Genomic DNA, 27467 nt, shown 5'->3' on the forward strand with positions numbered 1-27467 from the left:
CAAGTCACCTGGGAGATGAGAGGGAGGAGAAAGAGCCAGAGAGACGCTGGAAGTGGGGCAGTGCTGGCTCAGGCACTTGGCTGTGCAGCTTGTGGGGAGTCACTGTTAGAGGAAGGCACATTTTGTGTAGCTTTGCCTGAAGAGAGAAGCTGTTTTCTCTGAGATGAAACATGTTAGCTGGTTGCCATGACTTCTTCATTTGTCCATGACTACCCCTTTGTGGGCAGGCAGCCATCAGGATGTAGGTATGCTGAACAGGCTGACTCTAAGGTCAAGGAGCAAGGTTGGAAGTGGGACCCATCCCACTCAAATGAGGGTGCCACGGTTGTCAGCCCTGGGAGTCTGTGCCCCAGGGGGAGAAAGGATTCCTAACATAATACAAAGAGATGGAGAGGACGCAAAGTCTAACTTCACACATGTCAACATTTTGTTCAGAACCAATTCCAGATTCTGAAACAAAGCCTTCCTCACTTCCTTTTTTCCTCCCTTTATTCACTTCTGCCTCCTTCCTTTCATTCTGCCTCCCTCCTTCCTTCTCTTCTCTTCCTCTGCCCTTCCATTAGGCACAGAGAATTATATAAAACCCAACCCTTAGTTCATAGACCTCTGTCTGGCCTATGCAGCATCTTGGAGCAGAGCATTTTAAGGGTTTGGTGTTTCCCTGCTTCTCTCTTTCTCCTTCTCTTGAATGGGTGGCTAGCCTCAATCCTTCAGTTCCTGAATGCTGACACCCTGGCACCAGGAGGCAAGGGGGACAGTAGACCATTACCTACTGTGACTGTGGAGGAAGTGCAGGGATGGTGATGTTCATATGCTTACCGACTTGTCATCTAACGTGATGCAGACTTTAAATCTCTTTTGAACAACCATTTGTTTTTAGAGGAAACAAACTTTCCAAAGATGTGGTGCATCGAGTCCTAAGAGAAAGCTTAGAGGAGCTACAGGGGAGTGGCCCTAGCAGTGTTAAGGTTCCCTGCAGGACTTTCTGTCCCTACTGCTAAGCAGCTGTCAGAGGGAGTGATGCCTGTTCAGGGAATCCTTTGCAAACTTGCCCAGTCACAGAGCATTAGAGTGGAGCCCAGTGAGTTAGTGCCTGTCTGCTATTTCTAGCCACCCCTCTCTTAAGCAGACATATGTACACAAGAGCATTTCTATACAGTACTAGGTTTATTGTCGCCTGTGGTTTCAAACAGCCTTTTCATTAGTAATCCTTTCAAAGACTTTAGCAGAATTACAAATAGTTATTGGAAAAAAAGTGTGAAAAAGCTAGGAGCTCAGTTCTGCAGTGCAAATGTCTTGCATGGTGTCTGCAACCACCATACCTGCCACAGTCTTTCAGAATTCAAGCTGCCTTGTGGATTACTACCCAACTCCCCAAATCTGGGGTCACGATACCTTTAAGGACACAGTAACATATTCTCGAAGAGTTGAAAATAGGAGGAAGATGAATAATTGAACAGTCTATTGCATAGACATATACTTTATGAAACCCTCAAAGCTTCCTGTGCTTAACACTTTTTTTTTTTGAGACGAAGTCTCATTTTGTCATCCAGGCTGAATGCAGTGGCATGATCTTGGCTCACTGCAGCCTCCAACTCCCGGGTTTAAGTGATTCTCTTGCCTCAGCCTCCTGAATAGCTGGGATTACAAGTGCCTGCTACCACACCTGGCTAATTTTTGTATTTTTAGTAGAAATGAGGTTTCACCCTGTTGGCCAGTCTGGTCTCGAACTCCTGAACTCAAGTGATCCACTCACCTCAGCCTCTCAAAATTGTTGGGATTACAGGCATGGGCTACTCACACCTGGCTTGCTGAACACTTTTGATGATAATGATCATTATTATTTTCTTAGCAGTATCAATTTCATCATCGGGCAATATAGTTTAGTACATTTTCAAAAGATCTCAGCTCAAATAAAATACTGGGCCTCCATTCCATTTTAATAATGTCTCTTTAAGACATTGAGTTTCTTCCAAATAGCATAAATCAAGGTGACAAGATTTAGAAATAATCATCATCAATAAAATGTGTCATTTAAAATGATCACATAGTTTTTAAATTAGAAGCCAAGAGCATGTTAATTATGCACTTGAGAATGGTATAGGTTTGTTGCAACTTGTAAATTACTTTAGAAGTTTGGAGTCTTAAGAATCTTAACTGCTCCTTGAATTGATTCCAGAATTACTGAAGACTTGGGATGGGGATGGAAAGTATGAGAACTACTAAGGTTGTTACAAAATGTATCCATGATCTTAGCATGTGTACCCTATGAAACAGCCCCTGAGACAATGACTTGGATACAGATAATTATAATCCTGGAAAGTAGGAGTTAGAAAGTAGGAAGAGACAGGGAAGGAGGATAAACCAATATAAATGCATATTATTAAAGTACTTCATAACATGGGGTATATTAGTTATCAATTGCTGCTGTAACAAATTACCACAAATGTAGTGGTTTAACACAACAAAAAAATTAGCAGCTTACAGTTCTGTAGGTCGGAAGTCCAATGTGAGTCTCACTGAGCTAAACATCACAACAAGACTGTGTTCCATTTGGAGTTTCTGGGAGAGAAACTTTCTCTTTTCAGTTTCTGCATTCCTTAGCCTGCAGCCCATTTCTCCATCTTCAAAGCCAACAGCATCACATCTCTCTGAGCCTTTTTCTGTCATCATGCTCTTTCTGACCACAGCTGGGAAAAATTATCTGCTCTGAAAAACCTATGCAATTAGATTGGGCCCACCTGGATAATCCAGGCTACTATCCCCAACTCAAGGTCCATAATTCAGTCATATCTGCAAAGCCCCCTTTACCATAAAAGATAACATAGCTGGGCTGGGTGTGGTGCCTCACGCCTGTAATCCCAGTGCTTTGGGAGGCCAAGGCAGGTGGATCACAAGGTCAAGAGATCCAGACCATCCTGGTCAACATGGTGAAACCCCGTCTCTACTAAAAATACAAAAAATTAGCTGGGTACGGTGGCGCATTCCTGTAATCCCAGCTACTCAGGAGGTTGAGACAGGAGAATTGCCTGAACCCAGGAGGCGGAGGTTGCAGTGAGCCAAGATGGCACCATTGCACTCTAGCCTAGGTAACAAGAGCGAAACTCCGTCTAAAAAAAAAAAAAAAGATAACATAGTCACAGGTTCTGGGGTTAGGATGTGGACATCTTTGGAGGGTCTTTAATCTGCCTGCAGTAGAGGCAATGGGCAGTCAGCAGTTAAGGGAGTGCTCTCTTCTAATGGGGCTCTCAGGAATATACAAGATCCCAGATTATCAAGTGCTGGGATTACAGGCATGACCCATCTACCTGAAGTACAGAAGCCAGAGACATTATCAGCTCCTGCCCTCTGTTGGTTTCAGGTTCTTCCTAGAGATAACTTACCTGCACCTCCAGGCTGCAACTGGCATAGAGCATCCTGGACTTTGTCAGCACAAAACAAGAAGAGATGGCATGGAGTTGTTCCCTACAGCTGCACTGAGAACGGAGATGAGCTGAGAGCATGTGAAACAGGCAGGCTACCAGTACCTGCTACATCTATGACATGGTGTCACTTAGGTACAGAGTTTGCATACTGGAGCTCAAACCCAAGGCCCACAACTCACTGGGAAGCCTTCACAGGTGTTAGATCTTTCTGAAGCCTTGTTTTTTTCCCATTTATTAGAAGGGGAGACTTATATGAACTGTATAGAAAGTTGGGAGTATTAAATGCACCAACATATGCAAAGCTAGATGTGTAAGGAGTGGTCAAAAGATGGCAGTAGGAATTTCTATCTATAGATCCAAAGAAATATTTATTGGTTGTCAGGCAGTGGGGCTACATCTGTGAACAAGATCAGTAAGGTCCCTGGCCTTCACTCAGGGGCTTCTTTTCCAGTACGGGAAATCAGAAATTGACAAGTAAACAAAGCAATACATAAGGACTTACAGGTTATGGCTGCTATGATATGGGCATGAATAGGGTAGGGTGATATGATAGAAAGTAAACAGACAGGAGTATGGCAGACATGGTCCAGTCTCCTCCATTCCTGTCTCCTTCCTTTATTTATTACTTTTTTTTTTGAGATAGAGTACCACTCTGTCACCCAGACTGGAGTGCAGTGATGTGATCTTGGCTCACTGCAACCTCTGCCTCCCAGGCTCAAGTAATCCTCCTACCTCAGCCTCCTTAGTATCTAGGACCACAGACTCATGACATCATACCTGGCTAATTTTTTATTTTTTTTGTATTGTTAGTGGAGACATGGTTTTGCCATGTTGCCTAGGCTGTTCTTGAACTCCTTAGCTCAAGCAATTTACCTACCTCGAGCTCCCAAAGTGCTGGGATTACAGGCATGACCCATCACTCCTAGTTCCCCTTCCATTCTAGGAGGACCTAGTGTATTCATGTGGCATCTGGGGATTCCTGGATCATCAGAAAGTGGCTCCTATCCCAATTCTAGGGATACATCACAACTGATCTAAATCAGTATGATAATCCTATTCCCTTTGGTGAGTGACTGGCTTAAAAGGAGACAGGAAACCCAGTGCAATTCAAGGGGTCACCTCTTAGGTGTGTGTAAGACTTCTGTTCATGCCGGGTAAGGGAAAAGCCTCTTACCTTTTCCCCATTCTCTCTGCCTCAGACAAAACTACTGAGCCATGTAGCCTGGCAAGAGCCTTTTGGAGATCATAAAAGAGCAAGCATGAAGATAAAAGTGGAACAGCAGAAAGCTCTGAAGTGGTGAGACCCTGATGATGTCATTAAGCAGCTGCACCAGAGCCAGTAACTACCTCACATGATGGCTCAGTAAGAAAAGAAAACTATATTTAAAATGCTATGAATAGCCTGGTTTTCTGTCACTTGCAGCTGAACATATTCTTAGCTCATATGGATTGTCCAAAGCCAACATTTAATTTTAGACCTGAAGGGTCAGCCCTGAAAAGAGCCCAGGAAGAGTATTCAGGCTGAAGGAAAAAGAAGCAATGTGATCTTCCAAAAGCAGTTAGAGTGGGTGAGAAGGAGGAAGGAACTCAGGAGGCTGGAGGCTGTGGCATTTGGCGGGAGAAGTCCACCAAGGTGGTGGAGGTCACCCCTGCAGGGCCTTGACTTCCCTGTCACCCAGGATGTAGTGTAGTAGTGTGATCATGGTCCTGGCTCAAGCCATCCTCCTGCCTCAGCCTTCTGAGTAGCTGGGACCACAGATGCATGCCACCACACCTGGCTATACACATAGTTTTTAAGTAGGAGAGAAACATATTGAAATAGGAAATTGTAAAGCCCACATTCTTTAATATAGAATTGGAAACTTATGAGGCCTATAATTTTGAGAGGGCTAATAAAATTTAGTTGTTAAAAATTATGCTAAAAATGCTGAGGGAATTCATCACCACCAGGCCTGCCTTGAAAGAGCTCTTGAAGGAAGCACTAAATATGGAAAGGGAATTCTGTTACCAGCCACTACAAAAACACACTGAAGTACAAAGATCAATGATGCTATGAAGCAACTACATCAACAAGTCTGCAAAATAACCAGCTATCATGATGACCACAGAATCAAATTGAAACAACAATATTAACTTTAAATGTAAATGGGCTAAATGCCCCAACTAAAAGACATAGAATGGTAAGCTGGATAAAGAGTAAAGATCCATTGGTGTGCTGTATTCAAGATACCCATGTCGCAGGCAAAGACATGTAAGCTCAAAATAAAGGGATGGAAGAAAATTTACCAAGCATATGGAAAGGAGAAAATAGCAGGAGTTACAGTCCTACTTTCTGAAAAGACAAACTTTAAATGAACAAGTATTAAAAAAGACAAAGAAGGGCATTACATAATGGTAAAGGGTTCAATTCAACAAGAAGAGCTAACTATCCTAAATATATATATATATATGTACGTATATATATATATACGTACATATATATATGTACGTATAATATATACGTATATATATATACACATACATATATACACATACACACACACACACACACACACACACACACACAGTACAAGAGCACTTCCCAATACAGGAGGACTCAGATTCATAAAACAAGTTCTTGAGACCTATAAAGAGACTTAGACTCCTACAATAATAATGGGAGACTTGAACACCCCACTGTCAATATTAAACAGATCATCAATACAGAAAATTAACAGATATTCAGGATTTGAACTCAGCTCTGGATCAAGTGGACCTGATAGATATATACAGAACTCTCCACCCCAAAACAACAGAATGTATATTCTTATTGGTGCCACATGGCACTTACTTTAAAATCAATTGATTGGAAATAAAACATTCCTCAGAAAATGCAAAAGAACTGAAATCATAACAGTCTCTCAGGCCATGGCACAATCAAATTAGAACTCAAGATTAAGAAGCTCACTCAAAACCAGGTAACTAGAAATTGGACAACCTGCTTCTGAATGACTCATGGGTAAATAATGAAATTAAGGCAGAAATCAAGAAGTTCTTTGATACCAATGAGAACAGACAATGTACCAGAATCTTTGGAATGCAGCTAAGGAAGTGTTTAGAGAGAGATTAAATGCCCACATCAAAAAGCTAGAAAGACCTCAAAGGGACATCCTAACATCACAACTAAAAGAACTAGAGCACCAAGAGCAAAAAACTCCAAAGCTAGCAGAAGCCAAGAAATAACTAAGATCAGAGTAGAACTTAAGGAGACAGAGACATGAAAAACACTTCAAAAAAAAAAAAAAAATCAACAAATCCAGGAGCTAGTTTTTTGAAATAGACCTAAAATAATAGATTACTAGGTAGACTAATAAAGAAGAAAACAGAGAAGGCTCAAATAGATACAATAAAAAATGTTAAAGGGGATATCACCACTGCCCCATAAAAATACAAACAACCATCAGAGAATACTATAAACACCTCTATGCAAATAAATTATAAAATTTAGAAGAAATGGATAAGTTCCTACATACACACACTTTCCCAAGAGTGAACCAGGAAGAAGTTGAATCCTTGAATAGACCAGTAACAATTTTTGAAACTGAGGCAGTAATAAACAGCCTAACAACCAAGAAAAGCTCAGGATCATATAGACTCACAGCTGAATTCTACAAGAGGTACAAAGAGATCTGGACCTATATCTTCTTAGACTATCCTAAACAATTGTAAAGGAGGGACTCCTACCTAGCTCATTTTATGAGGCCAGCATTATCCTGATACCAAAACCTGGGCAGAGACACAACAAAAAAAAGAAAACTTCAGGTCAGTATCCCTGATGAACATCAAAGCCAAAATCCCCAATAAAATACTGCCCAACCAAATTCTGCAGCACTACAAAAAGCTTATCCACCGTGATCAAATTGGCTTCAACCCCAGGATGCAAGGCTGGTTCAACATTTGTAAATCAATAAGCATAACTCATCACATAAACAGAACTAAACAAAAACCATAGATTATCTCAATAGATGCAGAAAAGGCCTCGAATAAAATTCAACATCCCTTCATGTTAAAAACTCTCAATACTGATGGAACATACCTCAAAACAATAAGAGCCATTTATGACAAGTTGACAGCCAATATCATACTGAAAGGGCAAAAGCTTGAGGAATTCCCCTTGAAAACCACCGCAAGACAAGGATGACCTCTTACCTCTTCTATTCAACATAATATTGGAAGTTCTGGCCAGGGCAATCAGGCAAGATAAAGAAATAAAGGGTATTCAGATAGGAAGAGAGAAAGTCAAACTGTCTCTGTTTGCAGATAACAAGATCCTGTATCTCAAACACCCCATTGTCTCAGCCCAAAAGCTTCTTAAGCTGATAAGTAACTTCAGCAAAGTCTCAGGATGCAAAATCAATGTGCAAAGATCACAAGCATGCTTATACACCAACAACAGCCAAGCAGAGAGCCAAATCATGAATGAACTGTCATTCACAATTACTACAAAGAGATGAAAATACCTAGAATACAGATAACAAGGGAAGTGAAGGACTTCTTCAAGAAGAACTACAAACCACTGCTCAAGAAAATCAGAGAGGACAAAAACAAATGAAAAAATGTTTCATGCTCATGGATAGGAATAATCAATATCATTAAAATGGCCATACAGCCTAAAGTAACTCATAGATTCAATTTTATTCCTGTCAAACTACCATTGATATTCTGCATAGAATTAGAAAAAACTCCTTTAAAATTCACATGGAACCAAAAAAGAGCTCTTATAGCCAAGACAGTCCTAAGCAAAAAGAACAAAGCTGGAGGCATCACACTACCCAACTCCGAACTATACTACGAGGCTAGTAACCAAAACAGCATGGTACCAGTACAAAAACAGACACATAGACAAATGGAACAGTAAGACTACACATCTACAACCATCTGATGGTCAAGAAACCTGACAAAAACAAGCAGGATTCCCTGTTTAATAAAGATGTGGGAGAACTGGCTAACCATATACAGAAAATGGAAACTGGACCCTTTCCTTACACTTTATATAAAAATTAACTCAAGATGGATTAAAGACTTAAATGCCAAATGCAAAACTGTAAAAACCCCAGAAGAAAATCTAAGCAATACCATTCAGAACATAGGCATAGGCAATGATTTCATGATGAAGACATCAAAAGTAATTGCAACAATGCAAAAATTGACAAATGGGACCTAATTAAACTAAAGATCTTCAGTATAGCAAAAGAAACTCTCATCAGAATTAACAGACAACCTACAGAATAGGAGAGAAATTTTGCAATCTATTCATCTGACAAAGTTCTATTTTCTAGAAACTATAAGAACCTTAAACAAATATGCAACAAACCCCATTAAAAAGTGAGCAAAAAACATGAACAGTCACTTCTCAAAAGACATTTATGCATGTAAATAAACATGTGAAAAAAAGCCAAAAAACATGTGAAAAAAAAAGCTCAACATTCACTGGTCATTAGAGAAATGCAAATCAAAACTACAATAAAATATCATCTCACACCAGTCAGAATGGTGATCATTAAAAAGTCAAGAAACAACAGATGCCAGCAAGACTGCCAAGAAATAGGAGTACTTTTACAGTCCTGGTGGAAATGTAAATTAGTTCAACCATTGTGGAAAATGGTGTGGTGATTCCTCAAAGACCTAGAACCAGAAATACCATTTGACCCAAATAATATAAATCATTCTATTACAAAGATACATGCATACATATGTTCATTACAGCACTATTTGCAATAGCAAAGACCTAGAATCAACCAAAATGCACATTAGAGACACAATGGATAAAGAAAATGTGGTACATGTACACCAAGGAATACTATGCAGCCATAAAAAGGAATAAGATAATGTCCTTTACAGGGACATGGATGGAGCTGGAAGCCATTATCCTCAGTAAATTCATGCAGGAATGAAAAATCAAACACCAAATGTTCTCACTTATAAGTGGGAACATTATTTATTTATTATCTCATTATTTATTATCTAAATAATGAGAACACATGGACACAGAAAGGGCAAAAACACACATGGTTGCCTGTTGCAGGTCGGGGGCAAGGAGAGAGAGCACATCAGGATAAATAGCTAATGCATACTGGGATGAATAACTTGGTGATGGGATGATAGGTTCTGCAAAAAGCCATGGCACATGTTTACCTATGTAACAAACCTGCACATCCTGCACACATATCCCAGAACTTAAAATAAAATAAATGATGCTGAAGTCAGAGACTGCAGATCTCTAATAAGTAGTTGTTAGCAAAGAACCTTGGGCATAGGAGAGACTTTTGACTTCATTGCCATGCAGAGACTGGCTGTGAGCTATATAGCCTTTTACAGCTAATTGTCAAGGGGAAAGGTTGGGAATATTTATAGGACATTTGACTTGGAGATCCTTAAAATATAAATCCTAATCCTGTTGGGGTGAAGGCATTTTTTGTCAGATTGATACTTCTTCTGTACTTGTGCATTAGAAAAATGACTTGGTTGATTTATAAGGACTTAAAAAAACACCCAGACTTTAAAAGTGTCATGCTATCTTCTGTAGAATAAAAACCATCAATTCAAAAGCAACACACTAATTGATTGGCATAGAAAAAAAATTGTACTCGGCCTACTCTCTGTACTTCGTATGGGATTTGAATCCTTTTTATTTTTTTCCAAAGAAAGTATGAAGTCCTTGGTTTTTTTCCCCTGCAGGCCTGATTGAAATAGATGACTAACAAATGTATTGTAGTAAGAGTCTCAAACATTTATTTCTCGATAAAAATTTTTCTTGAAAGATGTGATCTGTCAGATGATTAAAAAAAATCTCTTTGGCTGCAATGGAAAGAATAGTTTATAGAAGAGCTAGAGTTGATGTAAGGAGCCCAATGAGGCGACTATTACAGTGGCCCAGGAGAAAAATTGATGACCTGATTTGCGGAGTGATAGGGAAGACACAGATGCTGTTACAGATTTGAGATGTACATAGCAGGCAGAGCAGAAAGGACTGCCTGGAGGAATCAAAGATGACTCAGAGGGCTTTGTCTTGCATAAAGAGGTAGACAGTGAGACTCTGGTGAAACTGGAGCATTCCAGAGACGAACAGCTTTAGCTGAATAAACAGTTTCGATTTGGTCATACTCTGCTCCAGGTACCTAGTTGATATCCAAGTGGAGGTACAAAGTAGGCAATTGGATGTGCATGAATGTGGGGTTCACACAGAACAAAGCCTCTGTCTATAGAAGGGAGCTCAGGTGATCCCCAAGACACTCCAATATTTACAGAATTAATGCCACCTTCATTTACAGGTAAGGAGTGGTTTGATATTAAAAAGAATAATGCTAACCCATTTTTTTGAACCTGCTATACTCTATCCTTTTTTGGAAGCCCCACATCTGCAAAATTTGGTTAGGTGTTCCTATTGTAGAACCTGCAATTCTGTAGTACCTAAGAGATCCTCCATCAATTACTTAGGCACAAATAATGGAAGCTAGTGCTGACAGTGGCTACCTGGGGTCAACGTGGACAGCTGAGTCCTATTAACTGTGTGACTCAGATCATTGGAAGCTAGCTGTATCTTGGGTGACTAAAACTCCTTTGAAAAGCATGCCTTTGAAAGGTATGCCCTTGAAAGAAGATGTGGGCTCTGGGTGCTATTTTAGTGTCTGGATTTTAAAGAGTTATGTTGTATTTTTGTATCTGAGTACAGAAGTCTTGAAAAGCAAAGGAGGATTAGTAGGATCAGAGCTGAAGCCCTTAAGCTCACTTAAGTGTTAGCTGCTTTTTGTAAATATGGTGTCACAGGAAGAATGACTCCAGGAAATGCACAATCCTATGCGTGTCAGCCTAGAACAGTATGGGGGAAACAGGCTAAATCAAGTTATTTAGGTGATTACTATTTTGAACCAAAGTTTTTGGCTTAATTGTGTGCCATAGTATGCTAATTTGGACAGTTGTCTCTAGGTAGTCAACTTTACCCCTAATTTAAAAGCTTTTGGCCAGGTGCAGTGGCTCCTGCCTGTAATCCCAGCACTTTGGAAGGTGGATCACTTGAGGCCCGGAGTTCAAGACCAGCCTGGCCAACATGGTAAAACCCTGTTTCCACCAAAAATACAAAAATTAGCTGACTGTGGTGGTGTATGCCTGTAATCTCAGCTACTTGGGAGGCTGAGGCAAGAGAATTGAATCACTTGAACCTGAGAAGCAGAAGTTGCAGTGAGCTGTGTTGCTACTGTGCCAGTGCACTCTAGCCTGGGAAACAGAGTGAGACTCCATCTTAAAAAAAAAAAAATGGAGGAAGTAAGAATGCCAGACAGCCTGTAAGAGGGGAAGGATAACCATTTTCATCTGGTGTTCCCAGCTTTTTCTAAACCACTTATGATGAATGTGCAAATCATTATCCCCCATATAGATTGACTTCTCCTACCTCATCATCATCATGTTATCAAAACTAAGCAGGAGGCCAAGAGTGGTGGCTCATCCCTGTTATCTCAGCACTCTGGGAGGCCAAGGAAGGAGGATGGCTTGTGTCCATAAATTTGAGACCAGCCTGGGCAACATAGCAAGACAATGAAAAAAAAATTAGCTGGAGGTAGTGATATATGCCAATAGTTCTAGCTACTCAGGAAGCTGAGGTGGGAAGATCATGTGCGCCTGGGAAGTTGAGGCTAACATGAGCCATGATGGTGCCACTGAACTCCAGCCTGGGTGACAACCAGAACTGTCTTCAAAAATAAACAAAAAGCCAAGCAGGAAGTGAATGGCTGCTCTCTGCATCTTGGATAGAATGAATGGATAAGACTAGCAGTCCCTCTTCTTCCTCATGCTCTTGGAATATACCCCTAATGGCCTTAATTTGTCTTTGAGAACACCAATACTAGTGATAAACAGGATGTAATGTTTCCATTTGTGATTCTGCTTTTTTTTTTTTTTTTTTTTTTGGCTCAGGTTAGTGCAGGATGACACTGGGCATGTGTATTAAAATGTGAGTCTTACTATTTTTTCTTGCATGGTGAGACCAACAGATCAGAAGACAACTGCCATTGAAAAGAATCTGTGATACGTATTCCAAGAGAGGGGTCCACACCATGCCACAGGTGCCAAGTGGGGAAGTACCAGGGCCAGTCTGGCCCTGGCAGAGGGAGTGTGGGGGAAACTGTGATCCACTACTCTCAGCCTTTATCATGGTTTCTGCAGGAAGGAATGGCACGAGGCAGGGTAAGCAAGTTTATGATTGGCTAGTTTTATTAATTTCACAGGAATCTAGGACATAGGGGCTGTCTCTTGCTGTCTGCTAGCTGTTCCTAGGGTGAATAGAGCAGGAGCACATGGTCTTGAGTGTGGGAGCTAATAGAAGAGGTGGTGAGGTATGGGCTTTGGATTGGGTTGCTTGCATTTGAAAGGTGCTTCCAAGCAAGTCATATACTTTCTCCAGTAAATGGAGACCCTTCAATTAGCTGACCCTGAGAAGGGCAGTTCCTCCAGGGTCAGCAGAACCCCAGATATCAAGGCATCAGAAACACATGATTAATACAGTGTAAGTAATAGCTCCATAAGAACTGGCCAGGTAACTTGGGGCTTACTTTCTCTTTTCTCCCCTGCTAAATGCAATAATAATACCTGATTCTTAAAGTAATAGTTGGGATTAAATGAGATGTGTAGGTAATGGGTTGGCACTATGTCTGGGAACTACCAGGTACTGAATAAAAGACACAGTCATCTATTTGTGAGTGGCTGGATCATGAGTGTTTCTCATGGAAGTTTGAAGAGTTATTTCATGGCATAGCATGGAGAAGGGTGGACATGCCCCTTCAATGCCTGATTCTGCTAGATGGAAAGCAATTCTCATCTATGGCCAGAGGTTTCTTTTCCTTTTTAATTTTTTTTTTGAGATGGAATTTTACTCTTGTTGTCCAGGCTGGAGTGCAATGGGGCGATCATGGCTCACTGCAACCTCTGCCTCCCAGGTTCAAGCAATTCTCCTGCCTCAGCCTCCCAAGTAGCTGGGACTATAGGCACACCACCACGCCCAGATAATTTTTGCCTTTTTAGTAGAGATGGGGTTTCACCATGTTGACCAGGATGGGCTTGATCTCTTGACCTCATGATCCACTACTCTCAGCCTCCCAAAGTACTGGGATTACAGGCATGAGCCACTCCACCCAGCCTCTTTTAAATTATTTTAAACACTCTCAGAAGCACTTTGCACATAGGTGACGGTGTCATTTTTATGGATCCAGTGGTTGAACTGATTCAGTTTTACCATGGGAAAACTTTGGATCCAGGAGAATAAATGACTTTTGTAGTTTTCACCAAACAAATGAGGAACTGTGCTTTTTCTGAAAATCTTTCATGGATTAATTAGTGGATCAATTTATCATTAAGCTTTCATAGTAAAATACATGATACTAATGAGGGTGAGGCTTAGAAATCTTTACATTTTAGTTCATCCTCTACTTGTGCAATTCCTTTCTTTTCTTCAAATATTTATTATGCCTGAGCCACAGGTGTGGTAGTACAATCAGGCTGTTGGCAAAAATCTTAAGGGAAAAATATCAGAGGAAGTAACAGAAAATGTCACAGACCTTCTTGGAAGGCCAGAAGGTTTTGTAAAAGCCTCAGGATAGAATTATGGCTGAAGGCAGCCTAATCCTCTTTGAGCTAATAGCAAAAGTAAATAACAAAGGAATGCAAGGGAGTTTACCTAAATAGCTTGTTTACTCATGTGATCCTAAAAACTAATCTTAATCATTCATGAGCCAGATGTCTTTCCTGGGGGGAGGGCAACCAGATTTATCACCCACAAATGGTGTTTGCTTTAGGCCTCAGAACCTGGCCTTTAATCTTTACCCTCTAGTGCTGTTGACTGAAAGCCTTTGTCATCGAATGTGTGCTGATAAAGGCCAGCAAGGCCAGGGGTTCGAGGCTGTCAGCCATTAGCTCCTTTGGGTGAATGGCCCAGACACCCCAGGCCACTCTTTCACTGGATTGTGTTTCTAAGTGAATTTATTATCCATCGCAGGATGGGGGTCTGCCTGTGGGACCCTGACAGTGGTGCCACATGTGAGTAAACTCCTCAATCGTGAGGTTTTGCTGTAACAGATCATGACAGAAACTCCAAAAATGAAGGAAAATGTGACTGCATAGTCAGTAAGACATTGGAGCCCACTTGGGATATCCAAGTTTGTAGGCATTGTTCAGGCTAGGGTTTCATCATGAGATAACAGTTATCAACTCAACAGATGAAAGTATTGAAACAGCTGTTTAAAGTTAGCAGAGGCTCAGTTTCACAGGCTCAATAAAGGGACCTAATGCAAACTGTTGTTTCCCAAAGCCCATGGTTCCCTGCAGAAAGTATGGTAGATGTAAAGCTCTGGGAACAAGTGGGTAGAAATCTTAAACAGCATCATGCACAAGGGCAACAGGTCCCATTAACATCATTACCAGATGACAAAGAGGAAATGGAGATTTTACAAGCCCCCTACTCCAATAAATAGGAAAAAGAATAAGAGACACACTCCAGCTATAGGATCATGTCTTAAGCAAGTGGCATTAGAAGGGGAGCTCTTAGCCTGCCCAATAATGGAAGATCAACGAGGCAATCAGGTATATAAAAAGATCAGAAAAAAAGGCAGTAGAGGCCAAAACTGAGCAGCCAAGCAGGCAGTGTGCGAAAGAAAAGTCTTGGTGGAAGTGAAGCTCGCAGTGGCCCAGGTCGAAAGGAACCACCCAGGCCTGCAGTCTCCACCCAGTGGTAGAGGAGGGAGCTGTGCCATCAAAAAGAGGTGCAGTCTAAAAGCCGTGCCTAGGCAAGTGCAACAAGGCTACTTCCCCGGGACCCATGCCTCTGTTCTGCTCCATGGATGGCCCACTGTAAACTTTCATATACGAGTAATGTCCCAGATTATAATTCTCTGCTAAATTTAAGTTCTAATGAGGGCCACTGTTATTTCTCCCCTATCTCTAAAGTAGCTCTCTTAAAATCCAATTTAACTTGAACAATAGCCTCTGAAGGGAGAGAAATTACTGAGAGCCCACGAATTAGTTGATGAGCAATTAAAAGCCAGACATGTAGAACCCTCAGCCAGCCCTTAGAATTCACTCATTATTGTCATTCCTAAAAAGTCTGGCAAATGGAGACCTTTGTATGACTTACAGGCTATTAATGCTAAATTACAACCTATAGTAACCTTGCAGCTGAGGTTCCCTTCCCCCACAGCAATTCCTCAAGATTGGCCTAAAATTGTTATTGACTTAAAAGACTGCTTTTATACAATTTCCCTAGCAGAACAGGATAGAAAAAAATTTGCATTTACATTACCAGCTACTAATAATGAAAGGCTAGCTTGCCAATTTCATTGGAAAGTGCTGCTTCAGGGAATGCTGAACAGTCCTACTATGTGTCAGTGTTATGTACATCAGGCTTTGCTCCCCAGTAGAAAGGAATTTCCCAATTGCAATATTATTTATTTCATGAATGATATTTAACTGGCAGCCCTAGAGGAACCAGTACTTTAAAAATTTATATAACTCTGTCATAAAGAATACACATTTAAGAGGTTTACTCATAGCACCTGAAAAAGCACAAATGTCCTCTCCTTGGAAATATCTTGGATGCATACTTACTTCCTTGTCAGTAAGACCTCAAAAAGTCATATTAAATACCAGCAACTTACACACCTTAAATGATTATCAGAAATTACTGGGCAATATAAACTGAAGCCTGCCCTGTGTGCTCTTTTCCTTGACTTCAGCAATTGCTGGAACAATGCACACATTCTATTCTTATCACACATATTCCAGCCCACAGATCACTGTCTTGCCCCGTTGGCTTATGGCAGTGAACAAGCAGACCTACAAGTGATGACAGCCCTGCTTGACCAAGCCACCAAATCACATCAATTTTTTCACCAAAATTGGAGAAACTTAACCACACAATTTTAACTTACCCAGAGACTAGCTAAACAAATTATGCTGCAATGTCCAGATTGTCAGCTCACAGGCACCTCCCCTCCTACAACAAGTGTTAACCCTAGAGGACTAGAACCTAATCAGTTATGGCAAACAGATGTTACACTCATTCATGAATTTGGAAAATTAAGATATGTACATGTACCCGTTGATACCAACACTCATCTAATTAGTGCACACACTCTTCCTGGAGCGTCCACCTGATATGTTATTAAACATCTTTTAACTTTTGCATTTATGGGGCAGCTCCAAAAAAGTAAAACTGATAATGGTCCAGCTTATGCCAGCTCAAAATTTCAACAATTTTGTCACACATGGAACATCCAACATTCCACAGGCAACCCACATAACCCCCAGTGACAAGCCATAGTAAGAATTTACCCACTCCACCCTTAAAAATATGCTCGGAAAACAAAAAAGAGGGAGTATAAGGACCCTGAAACACTACTAGCACAAGCCTTATTTACTCTTTTTTAAATTTACATAGTAAATTTCAATCAGCTGTAGAAAAGCACTTTGCTAAAACCTCTCAAGACAGAAACAAAGATTGGAGACAGAAATAGAGGGAAAGAATGAGTAAGAGAGAGACTAGAAGAGACAGAGATCAGAGAGAAACACAAAAGTAAGACTAAGGAGAGAGAAAAAGTAGGAAGAAAAGAAAGAAATGTTAAGAAAGTTATGGACATAAGAATGCATCTTTAGAAGGAAGCTTATAAAACAAAGAAAATTAAGGCATGTCGAAGATTGTGAACATCGTGAAAAATGTTATAGGAAGGACTTTATGCATGAAATGTATAATTTTTGTTTTGAGGGTCTAAGCAAGTTTTAAAATGTTAATCGAAAAATAAATTCTAGGCGTAAACATATTGGCTAAAGTTAAAAAAGTATCATTCGGTTTTTCTGTAAACTAGACATTATAAAGCACAACGCATTTTTCTTAAAGCACTAACCTGTTCTTTATCAAAGATTATAAAAGGTCTCTTAGCACAGCTACCAACCCCCCTAGAATTTCCAGTACACCAGCACCAGCCTGGAGGTTACATTCTCTTCAAAGGATGGAAAGAAGAAAAAACTCAAGCCAGCCTAGGAAAGACCATATAAGACCAGCAGCCTGGATGATGTGGCTTCTGTGGAAGAAACAGGCCCTGGACATCACCTGGGGAATGCTGAAGAAGGCAACTCAGGAGGCAGAATGAATCCTGCTCTGGACATAGACATCGTTCACTCCAGATAATTTGTTTCCTTTTTATTACCTCACTCTGCCTGCAATGTGTACCTGCTACACTCTATGGAGCCCATCTTCTAATCTCCTTTTTTCTGCCCTGTTACTTAGACAGACACCCACTTTCCCAGCTTCTAACAATGCAACTGCTTAGCTAAAATAAATTAACATTCCCCCAGTGAGGTTCCTCAGTGATGTCACACAGTAAACTGAGGTGCCATTGAACACTATGGGTCTCTCTTTGATTTGAAAATAATGTTGCTACATTGGTACCATTCCTTCTGAAACTATTTCAAAAAATAGAAAAAGAAGGAATCCTGATTAACTAATTTTATGAGACCAGCATGATCCTGATATCAAAACCTGGAAGAGACACAACAACAACAAAAAATTTCAGACCAGCTTCTCTTGGTCTGAGGTCAGATACAGGTCAGGTTCAGATGCAGAGAGATGCTCTGTAAAAAAGGCCATGATCTTTCCCAGACTGGTCCCCACTACTTCCCTTAATGTACCCTCCAGCCAACTGAAACACTTGCTTTATTCAGCTTTCTCCCACATTCACAACATAATCCCAGCATGGTGTGGGGGTAACACATGTGCTACCAAGTCAGAGGACCTGCATCGAAACTGTGGCAAATTGCTTAAGCTTTTGGAGCCTGGGCTTCTTGGTCTACAAGACAGGCAAATGCTACCCACAGTCAGATGTGTTTCTGAAAGAAATGAGGTCAGTGTGCCTATCCCTGTTTCTGGCCAAGCCTCCAACCTGCCTGTGGAGGCTTCCCTCAGTGAGCACAAAACACGTTGCAGGCAAATGCACCTTCTTCTGTACCAGGCAGAGCTTTGACTCAAATCCCTGGAAGAATTCTACCATGGAAATGGGTTTGGGCCCTGTATGAATGTCAAGGAGTCTTTTACTTCTTTTTATCTTAGGGCTAGAGTTGGGGCAGGCAATTTGGTTTTTGATCAGCTTAGAAAACCTACCTAAGATGATCGCATCCATGTGTAACAGGACCAGGCCCTAAGCCCATGTTTGCTGATCCCAAACCCCAGCTCCTCCCTCTCCCTCTCCATTTCATACTGATGGGCATGAAATCCAAAGGGACCCCTTCTGTACCTGTGAGATTCAATGATAACTCAAAAACAAAACAAAGACAAATGGCAGCAAGAAAACTCCAAACAACAGCAAAACAGAACAGCTGCAGCTGACCCTGGAGAAGATTCCCTGGGGGCTTTCTGGCTTTCCCACCCTTTGGGGTAGATCATCATGGCAGATGGGCCACCCTGACTTGGTTTGATCCTGTTATTGCAGCACCCACACAACTCTGCTCCGCAGTTCCTTACCAGAGACTCACCTTCTGTGGCAAAAACCAGCCACAAGTGGGATGAGAGATAGGGTGGGGTCCAGCATGCACCATTCCTGGCTGCAAGACTCCCTGGTGAAATAAGGAGGAAGCCAATTAGGCATGGTTTAGTGGTGCTGGACCCGTGGGGTGTGGCTTAATGGTGCTGACCCAGTAGGCATGGTTTAGTGGTACTGTACCAGTAGTGTGGCTTAATGACACTAGCAGGAGTCTCCTGTTACTGCTTGTGGAGTGGCAGGGTCAGCAATGAGAAATCTGGCAAGTTGGCTAGCCTAGCCTCCTCCCCAACAGTCTCTGCCCACACCCAACATTGACTGCGACAGCTCTCAGGAGAATGCCCTGGTGGCAGCACCCACAGGCTCTGTGGTCACAGGCTTTCCCTGCTCCTTAGGTGAAAGCAGAGGCTTTTAATGTGCAACAGCTTCTAGCAACCAGACAACTATTTGCAAATAATGCCTGCAGCAGGCAGCAAAGCATGGTAGGATCAGAGGAGGGCTTGGGGCCAGCTTCCCCTTCCCTGAACCGGGGTAAGGATTAGCTTTGGTGAGGGTCAAAGGCAAGAAGAACCACGCCAGGGTGATGTAAATGGTAAAGCATTAGACCGGCCTCAGGAGGTGTTATTATCCCAGTGGTTTCAACCACATCCTGTACTAGGCAACCAGCCATGAAGACAACTGGCAAGGTCAAAAGCAGCTGATTATTCGGAGGCCCTGGATTGCTTCTCTGAGGCAAGGAGACAATTTAGAACTGCGAAGGACACATGAGTATTTGAGAATACCCTTTCTCCCTGGTCACACACCTCACTTGCTATTCTACCTGGCAACTCCTTTCATTCTCCCACTACTTTTACCTGGAACGCCCAGTCTTTTTTGCCAGTTGGGAATGCTGTGAGTGTGTGTGTACACAGCCTGCTTAATTCTCATACTATTTCCTTCCCTTTCTCCTAGTGGGGCTCTGCTAGTGTAATGAGCGATGCACACACAGCAGTAAGGATGAAGCACCTACATCCCACAGGGGCATGCTGCTTAGCTTAGCAAGGCTCCTCACTGTGATGCTCAATGTGGTCCTGAGTCTAGGTGATCTATGTGTCCAGACAGCCCTCCCCATCTAGCTAAAATAATATCTAAGAGTCCTTTAACTTAGAACTTTCTAGAAATTCTAAAGGTTTTGTTGGAAATGACGCCTAGAAATGAAAGCTATATACGTTTACTATAAAGATACGTGTATAAAACCAAATCCAGAAGAAGTTTCAGTAGTCATCTTACACATTTCCAGGTATTTCTCACCAGGGAGCTGGAAAGGACTCTTCCCTGGACACAGCTAAGATGAGGGCTTCTTAATCCTGGCTGTTCATTAGAATCATCTGGGCTGCTCCAAAAATCATGAATGCCCCATCCCACCTGAGATCAGCTCTCTGGGGCAGGAGTACACACACCTGTACTGAAAATGGCTCTCAGATGCTTCGGCTGCAAGGGCAGGTGAGAACCCCTGGACGAGATTAGCCAACCAGGCTATGAAAGGAAGAGTGGGTATCTCAGCTTTTGGCACCTGGAACATGGAAAGAAAAGAAAAAAATGAAATAGCATCCGCAAGCTTTATTCGCTATCCCTCGGCCCACCTAAATGTTAATTATGTGCGTCAGTGCCACTCAAAACCTATTTAAAACTATAACCCATGATAAGCACTCAGTTTCCTCAGTAGCCACTGTCTGTGTACCTGGCCACAGGCCCTCACACTGCCCATTGACACTTTGCTGGCTCTTCTCAAGCCCTCACCCCCAGATAAACTTATCTCCTAATTCTAGGAAAATAGAGGCCTCCAAGTTCCCCACCTGTACACAATACCATCTCTCTCTCTCTACCTACAGTCACCTCCTCTCCTCTAGGCTCAGGGAAAGAGGGGCTCCCTCACCTTTCTTCAAGGTCATTCCTTCCAAGAATCCTCCAAGTCCATTTCCTGCCCCCTCACCTCTTCACTAACTAGGCTACTTTCTCTCTTCTCTTCCTTTTTAGCTTCTACCTATAAACGATGTCTTTCCCAGCATAGAAAACATTCTATTCTGCCTTCTTAAAACAAAATAAAGCAATCCATCATAATCACAGATCCTCCAAGTTCTTTCCCCTTTTCTGACTTCTGGCCCCATCACTTCACTGAAATTGCCCTTATCAAATATACCAACTGCCGGTTTCTTGCTAAATCCAGTGCTTCACAGCAGATAGCAGGGATCAGCACTTTCCCCCAAAGACCTGGCTCCTGCCCAGCCCAGCAGCACCATCTCCTTACACGCGCTTGCCCCCTTGCGGTTGTGTTTTCGGCTCACGCTACCGAAGTTCTCTCCAGTTTCCCTAAGCCACGTCTCTTTCCTCTCTGTGCCTTTGCTTGTGCTCTTCCCCCTGCCTGTAATGCTCCTTCCCACATTCTTCATTCCTGAATTACACGTGTCTTGGCTCAGGTGTCTCCCTGTTCTCTTTGGAGAGAAAGAGTTATTTCTAATTGAGAGGAGAGCGAAAACGGCTTCCGCTATTGGGCAGCACCATTTCCTCCCTGACGCTTCCTGCGCAACACCAATAGATGTTCTCCAGCTGTAGCCGCTCAGGAGGTTCCTGCTGCTTGGCATTATACTAAAAAGGCTATGTTGGTCCTTAAGTGTAGATTCTCTATTAGATCTGGATTCTACTAATAGGATCATTTTCTAGGGACGCCTACCTGAAATGGAGTGAAATGTCAAGTTCTATTTAATGCAAGTTCTTGTTCCTATACTACCATATTTCTCATATTTGCCTGCTTATGAAAATCACCTGGTGTTTTTATTGAAAATGCAGATGTCTGTGCCACTGAGCTCCAGCCTGGGAAACAGAGGGTGACTCCATCTCAGAAAAGAATGAAAGAAAGAAAGAAAGAAAAAGAGAGAGAAAGAAAGAGAAAGAAGAAAGAAAAGAAAATAGAATGCAGATTTCTAGGCCCATCCCTACTTGGGGAATCAGAATCTCCAGGGCACGGTCTCATCCTTTTGCATCACATGTGTTTTGAGCCCTTATTGTCTCCTGGGAGGTAGGTCTGTGAGTTATGGCTGGTAAAGACAATTACCTGTTGAAAGAGAAACACTGCTGGCTAAATTGGAGAAACTGGGGCAGTTGAACAACAACTGAGATCAAGGCAAAACAAAATGCTTCGTAAATCTTCCCATCATGAGTGATTTCTTGGCTGGCACTCCTCATTTTTTTCAGCGTGGGATTTCTTCAAATGAAATATTCGCATTTTGCACAAGGTCCACAGGAGAAGGGAGAGGAGAGTTTTGTGGTCCTGGTAGCACTCTTCTATCTCCCAGTGCTGCCATGGAATCCCAACACTGGCTCAAGTTCCAGGGGATCTGGTTGAGCGGAGTCATTTACCCTCAGAGAGACTGAGCATGGGGCTCCATCTCCAGGTCACTGAAAGTTTACAATGTGGCCATGGGTATCTCCCTCATTGCTTCATTATTGCTCGGGGACCCTAAAGACATCTTGATGAAAAGGCAGGATTTTAAGTATGTAGTTTCTCTTGTCCCTACCAAGTGAAACCATATGGCCCTCAGCCACCAGGGATAGAACATAGGTTGGACATTAAAGCAGGATTCACTTATCCAAGTTGAGGTCAAGAAATGGAAGCTGAAGTAAAGAAGGGAGATGGTAGCCTCTGTTTTATGGACATCTGCATACAGTAAACTGTCATTAAAGCACCAGACTTATCCTGGTCAGTGCTTCTCTGAGAGGGACCCAGGCCATCAGGCTTCCTCGAACTCCTGGGCTTGAGTGATCCTCCTGCCTCAGCCTCCCAAGTAGCTGAGATTTCAGGTGGGAGCCACTGCACCTGGTCTTGAGGCATTTTTTATTTCCAACTTAAAACATTACATGTATATGTCACATATTAATAATATATAATGCTACCAGGTGTGGTGGCTCACGCCTGTAGTCCCTGCACTTTGGAAGGCTGAAGTGGGAGGATCACCTGAGGTCAGGAGTTTGAGACCAGCCTGGCCAACATGGCAAAACTTTGTCTCTACTAGAAACACACAAATTAGCTAGGCATGGTGACATGTGCCTGTAATCCCAGCTATTCAGGAGGCTGAGGCAGGAAATTTGCTTGAGCCCAGGAGGCGGAGTTTGCAGTGAGCTGAGATCGTGCCACTGCTCTCCAACCTGGGCAACAAGGGTGAAACTGTCACACACACACACACACACACACTATATATATATATATATACACACACACACATATATATTACATATAGTAAACAATACAATACTATATGAACACCCTTATAGTTGCATTGTTACTCATATCTTTTTTTTTTTTTTTTTTTTGAGACAGAGTCTCACTCTGTCACTCAGGCTGGAATAAACTGGTGTGATCTCAGCTCACTGCAACCTCTGCCTCCTGGGTTCAAGCAGTTCTCCCTGCCTCAGCCTCCCAAGTAACTGGGATTACAGGCACAAGCCTCCATGCACAGCTAATTTTTGCATTGTTAGCGGAGACAGGTTTTCGCCATGTTGGCCAGGGTGGTCTTGAACGCCTGACCTCAGGTGATCCTCCTGCCTCAGCATCCCAAAGTGCTGGGATTAGAAGCACGAGCCACCACACCTGGCCTGTATCTTTCTTAATTAATTAAGACAAATTCCCGGAAGTAGAATGCACATTTTGATTTTTTTCCTTTGACATTTTTTTCCTTCAACTTTTAATTTAAATTCCAGGGTACATGTACAGCATATGTATTTTGTATGAACTTATCATCAATTATGTCTCCATTTAAAGGAGACATTTCTGATTACCAACTCTAAAATTGCCAGGCTCTATTATGTTTTTCCTCTTAATTTCTTCATAGCAATCATTACTACATGAACTTATATTCTTATTTTTTTTCTTCTCTGTCCCCATTACAATTTAAGCTCTACAAGAACAACTTTGTCTTGTTCAGTGCTTGTATACCTAGAATTGGCTCTAGAATATAACAGATGCCAAATCTGTTAGGTAAATGAATGAACTAAAGCACTAAATGGGAAAATACAATAAATCATAGTAAGAAAAAAGCCAAATTAATCTTCTTATCAAAACCTATTGGCTTGAATTTTTAAAAAATAGTCATTTATTTAGAATATACAGCAGCTCCCACCGAAAACCATTGTGTAGTGCATAAGCATAGAAAGCTGCACACAGCTGGACTGATCAAAATGCCAAAAAAAAATAGATTTTTCTTTCACATCTTTCATAGCTGATGCCTAGTCCTTTCTATGGTCCTTTTAGGGAAAGGAAGTTATTATTGATGTTTTGTAAAACAATTACATTACATGTAAATCAGTAATTCCAGTTACAAAAATCAGTACAAAAAGATTATTTGCTAAATGTCAGTACCTTACAAACAATGAAGTTAACTGCAGTACAATATGCATTCGAATAATTACAATGAATTAAAATGTTTATAACGTATAACTATAATTCATTAGAAAAATGTTCATATTATTAAAAATGTAAATTCCTGCATAGAGTATGAGAATCAACTATGTTTTAAAAATATTTAAAATTTCAAACACATGCTTCTTTGATTAATATAAACAGTGGGTATTGTTTTAATAAAAGATGTAGTTAACAGTCTCAACCACTAGATGGAAGTGTTTCAGAGTAATAAAAACTGTGCCCTATGGAAAGCATCGTACAGTTAAGGTATTTTTTCCTTTAAGGCAGTTTTCAGGCCTGAACATGTATTATGTATGTATTCCTTCGTTTATACTTTTTCTTTCACTTCCAAATTGTGGTCTTATTGTAATTATTATTGACTTTCTTTGATGTACATTTTGTAAATTATATAGGTTTTTTTCTTTTTTTCTAATTTAGGAGAGGTCAGTGTTTTCAAATGTTAACAAAGTATTATAAAATGATCCTGTTATAATACTTAGGACTTAAAAACAGTTTTCTAGTTTAAATTTTAAATTCTGGTAGAAACAGATGGAGATAATGTCTGAATTATTTATATTACCTATTTCTAAACAAATTGATATTTCTTACCTTTTTCTGTAATGTATATGAATACCTCATTTGTTGTAATAAAATATTTTCTGATATACATACATAAATATAATAGTAGTACTAATACCTGTAAAGAGCCATGAAGATAAAAATAAGTTCAAATATGTAAATACTTTAGAACAGTACTTGTCGTATGCAAAATGCTAATCACACATTATGGCATATTATTTAAACATTTTTATAAAGCTGTCAACTGAGAAAGCCTGGTTATAGTCCTGTTGGCAATCCTACCGTAAAGGATAAGGCTCTATCTGAAACAAGCTCTTTATTTTGCCAAGAAAGGGCACCAGATGAAATCTGAGTTAACATATATTGTAAATAAAACCTTAATTTCAAAATTGAGCTGAGCTTTAACTTCTGGGCTGGGCGCGGTGGCTCAAGCCTGTAATCCCAGCACTTTGGGAGGCCGAGGTGGGTGGATCACGAAGTCTAGAGATCAAGACCATCCTGGTCAACATGGTGAAACCCCGGCTCTACTAAAAATACAAAAAATTAGCTGGGCATGGTGGCGCGTGCCTGTAATCCCAGCTACTCAGGAGGCTGAGGCAGGAGAATTGCCTGAACCCAGGAGGCGGAGGTTGCGGTGAGCCGAGATAGCACCATTGCACTCCAGCCTGGGTAACAGGAGCGAAACTCAGTCTCAAAAATAAAAAAGAAAAAAGATGTATTTCTATGTAGTTGGCTACCAGCCATATCATACCCTCAACATCTAGTGGGCACCGACATCATCTGAATGGCTTGTTAAGACAGGCTGATGGGCCCCAGCCCCAGAGCTGTTAGTTCTGTAGATCTGAGGTGGGGCCCAAGACTTTGCAAGTTAAAAAAAAAAAAAAAAAAAAAAAAAAATTGCTGCTGATCTAGGAATCACACCTTGAGAAACACTGACCTACCTCAGTGCGTGGATTTGAAAATAATCAGTTAAACTAAGGAAAATTTAAAAAGAATGAAAATAGCTCTTAAATATAAGGATGGTCCGTTAATTATTTGAATACTTTTTTTTTAAAGAACTAGCAAATTAACTTTCAGAATGAAAAAGTTATGGCATATTTCTTTCCAGATTTATGAACTAAAATCCAAAACATAGTAGTATAAATTTTTAATGAATTTCAATATCTGGCAGATTAATTCTATTTTTTATCCCAAGTAACACCGGTCTAGGAAAATTTGCTCAACATTCTACTGTATTCAATTTTTTAATAAATTGAGCCAACAAAAAAAAACTAATTTTGAAAGACTCTGGTTGAAAAATTTCTTTGGGATCTATTTTGTCTCTGTGGAAGGCAATCTTGCATTTGCTCATGATTCTTTCCAAGTCTGGGCTGGCAGTCCCTTTGCAGTGGGTTAAGCAACACAGGACTTTCTAAAATCCTTTGATGACTCAGTTCCCACCTACTTCTCTCTGCTATTTCTTTATCTCTCCAGCAGCTTTGAAGTGCTTACCTAGAGCTGATTACTATAAACCCTTTCCAAACTATCTTACTTCCCAGGATACGCACACTTTTCAGTTTTACAAATCTTTAGGAAGTTTTTGAGTGAATGGCGACACCTAGTGTTTATGGTAAAATGAACACCCAAATTACTGCACAGAATGTACCAAAACAGAGCTATGTTAGAGTTACATGACCCAAATTACTAATGTTAGTACTTCATTCTGAAAGTATAACTTATCTAAGGGATGATATTCTTCATTCTCAGGTTTTGCCATGGTGTTAGAAAAATTCCCAACCTAGACTGTAGCTGTGGCAGGTTCAAATCTGAGATATGTAATTCCAGTGGCATAGCATAGCAGTAAAATTAAAATCTAAAGAGAACACTAACACTACGAGTCTCAACAGAATTAGCCAAAATGAAAAATGATGCTAATATCTAAGGTTGGCATGGGAAATACAAACCTGTTTGTTTATAACTCCTGCTGGCAATACAAATTGGTAAAATAAGAGCGATTCTACCATATGAATCAAAATGTATAAGAGTTCCAAAAGATACTCTAGAAAAATAATTCAGAAAACTCTATTTCCTATTTTCCTATAATTTACATTAAATTGTAGAGAAAATAATCCATATTGTTCATGTGTTTTACATGGCTATTTTTGAATAAAGCCTCTTATGAAGATAGCATTTTATAATAATAGAATGTCAGAACAAAAAGACCCATGGAGCTCATCTAGTCCCGGAGTCAATACACTGATGTATAAGCCTTGCATTTATGTGCGTGTGTGTATTGTCTGTGAGAAATCTATAACACCCTTTGTCATACTTCAAGGTGCCTACATGCACAATTTAGCAGTTAGCACAGGGGTTTTAGGAATTCTCTGAAGCCCAGATTATTCATCACCCTCAGAAACAACTGGTCTAGTCAACTCCGCATGTAATTCAAGAAGAAACTGAGATCTAAAACAAGTAAGTTTCCCAAACGTACTTTGCTAG

At 40.9% G+C, this 27467-nt stretch overlaps 1 pseudogene across 1 annotated transcript in view; it reads right to left on the reverse strand.

Moving 5' to 3' along the window:
• Window positions 1-21526, reverse strand: part of LOC100406525 (keratin, type I cytoskeletal 18-like) — a 129633-nt pseudogene extending 108107 nt beyond the window's left edge. The window contains exons 1-3 of the transcript XR_013527434.1: window positions 21264-21526; window positions 20416-20528; window positions 18972-19052 (exon numbers count right to left, since the gene is read on the reverse strand). The product of XR_013527434.1 is annotated as a keratin, type I cytoskeletal 18-like (transcript). The remainder of the gene's footprint in view (window positions 1-18971; window positions 19053-20415; window positions 20529-21263) is intronic.
• Window positions 21527-27467: the final 5941 nt, after the last annotated feature.

This window comes from Callithrix jacchus, chromosome 15, assembly GCF_049354715.1.
Source record: "Callithrix jacchus isolate 240 chromosome 15, calJac240_pri, whole genome shotgun sequence".
NCBI lineage: Eukaryota > Metazoa > Chordata > Mammalia > Primates > Cebidae > Callithrix > Callithrix jacchus.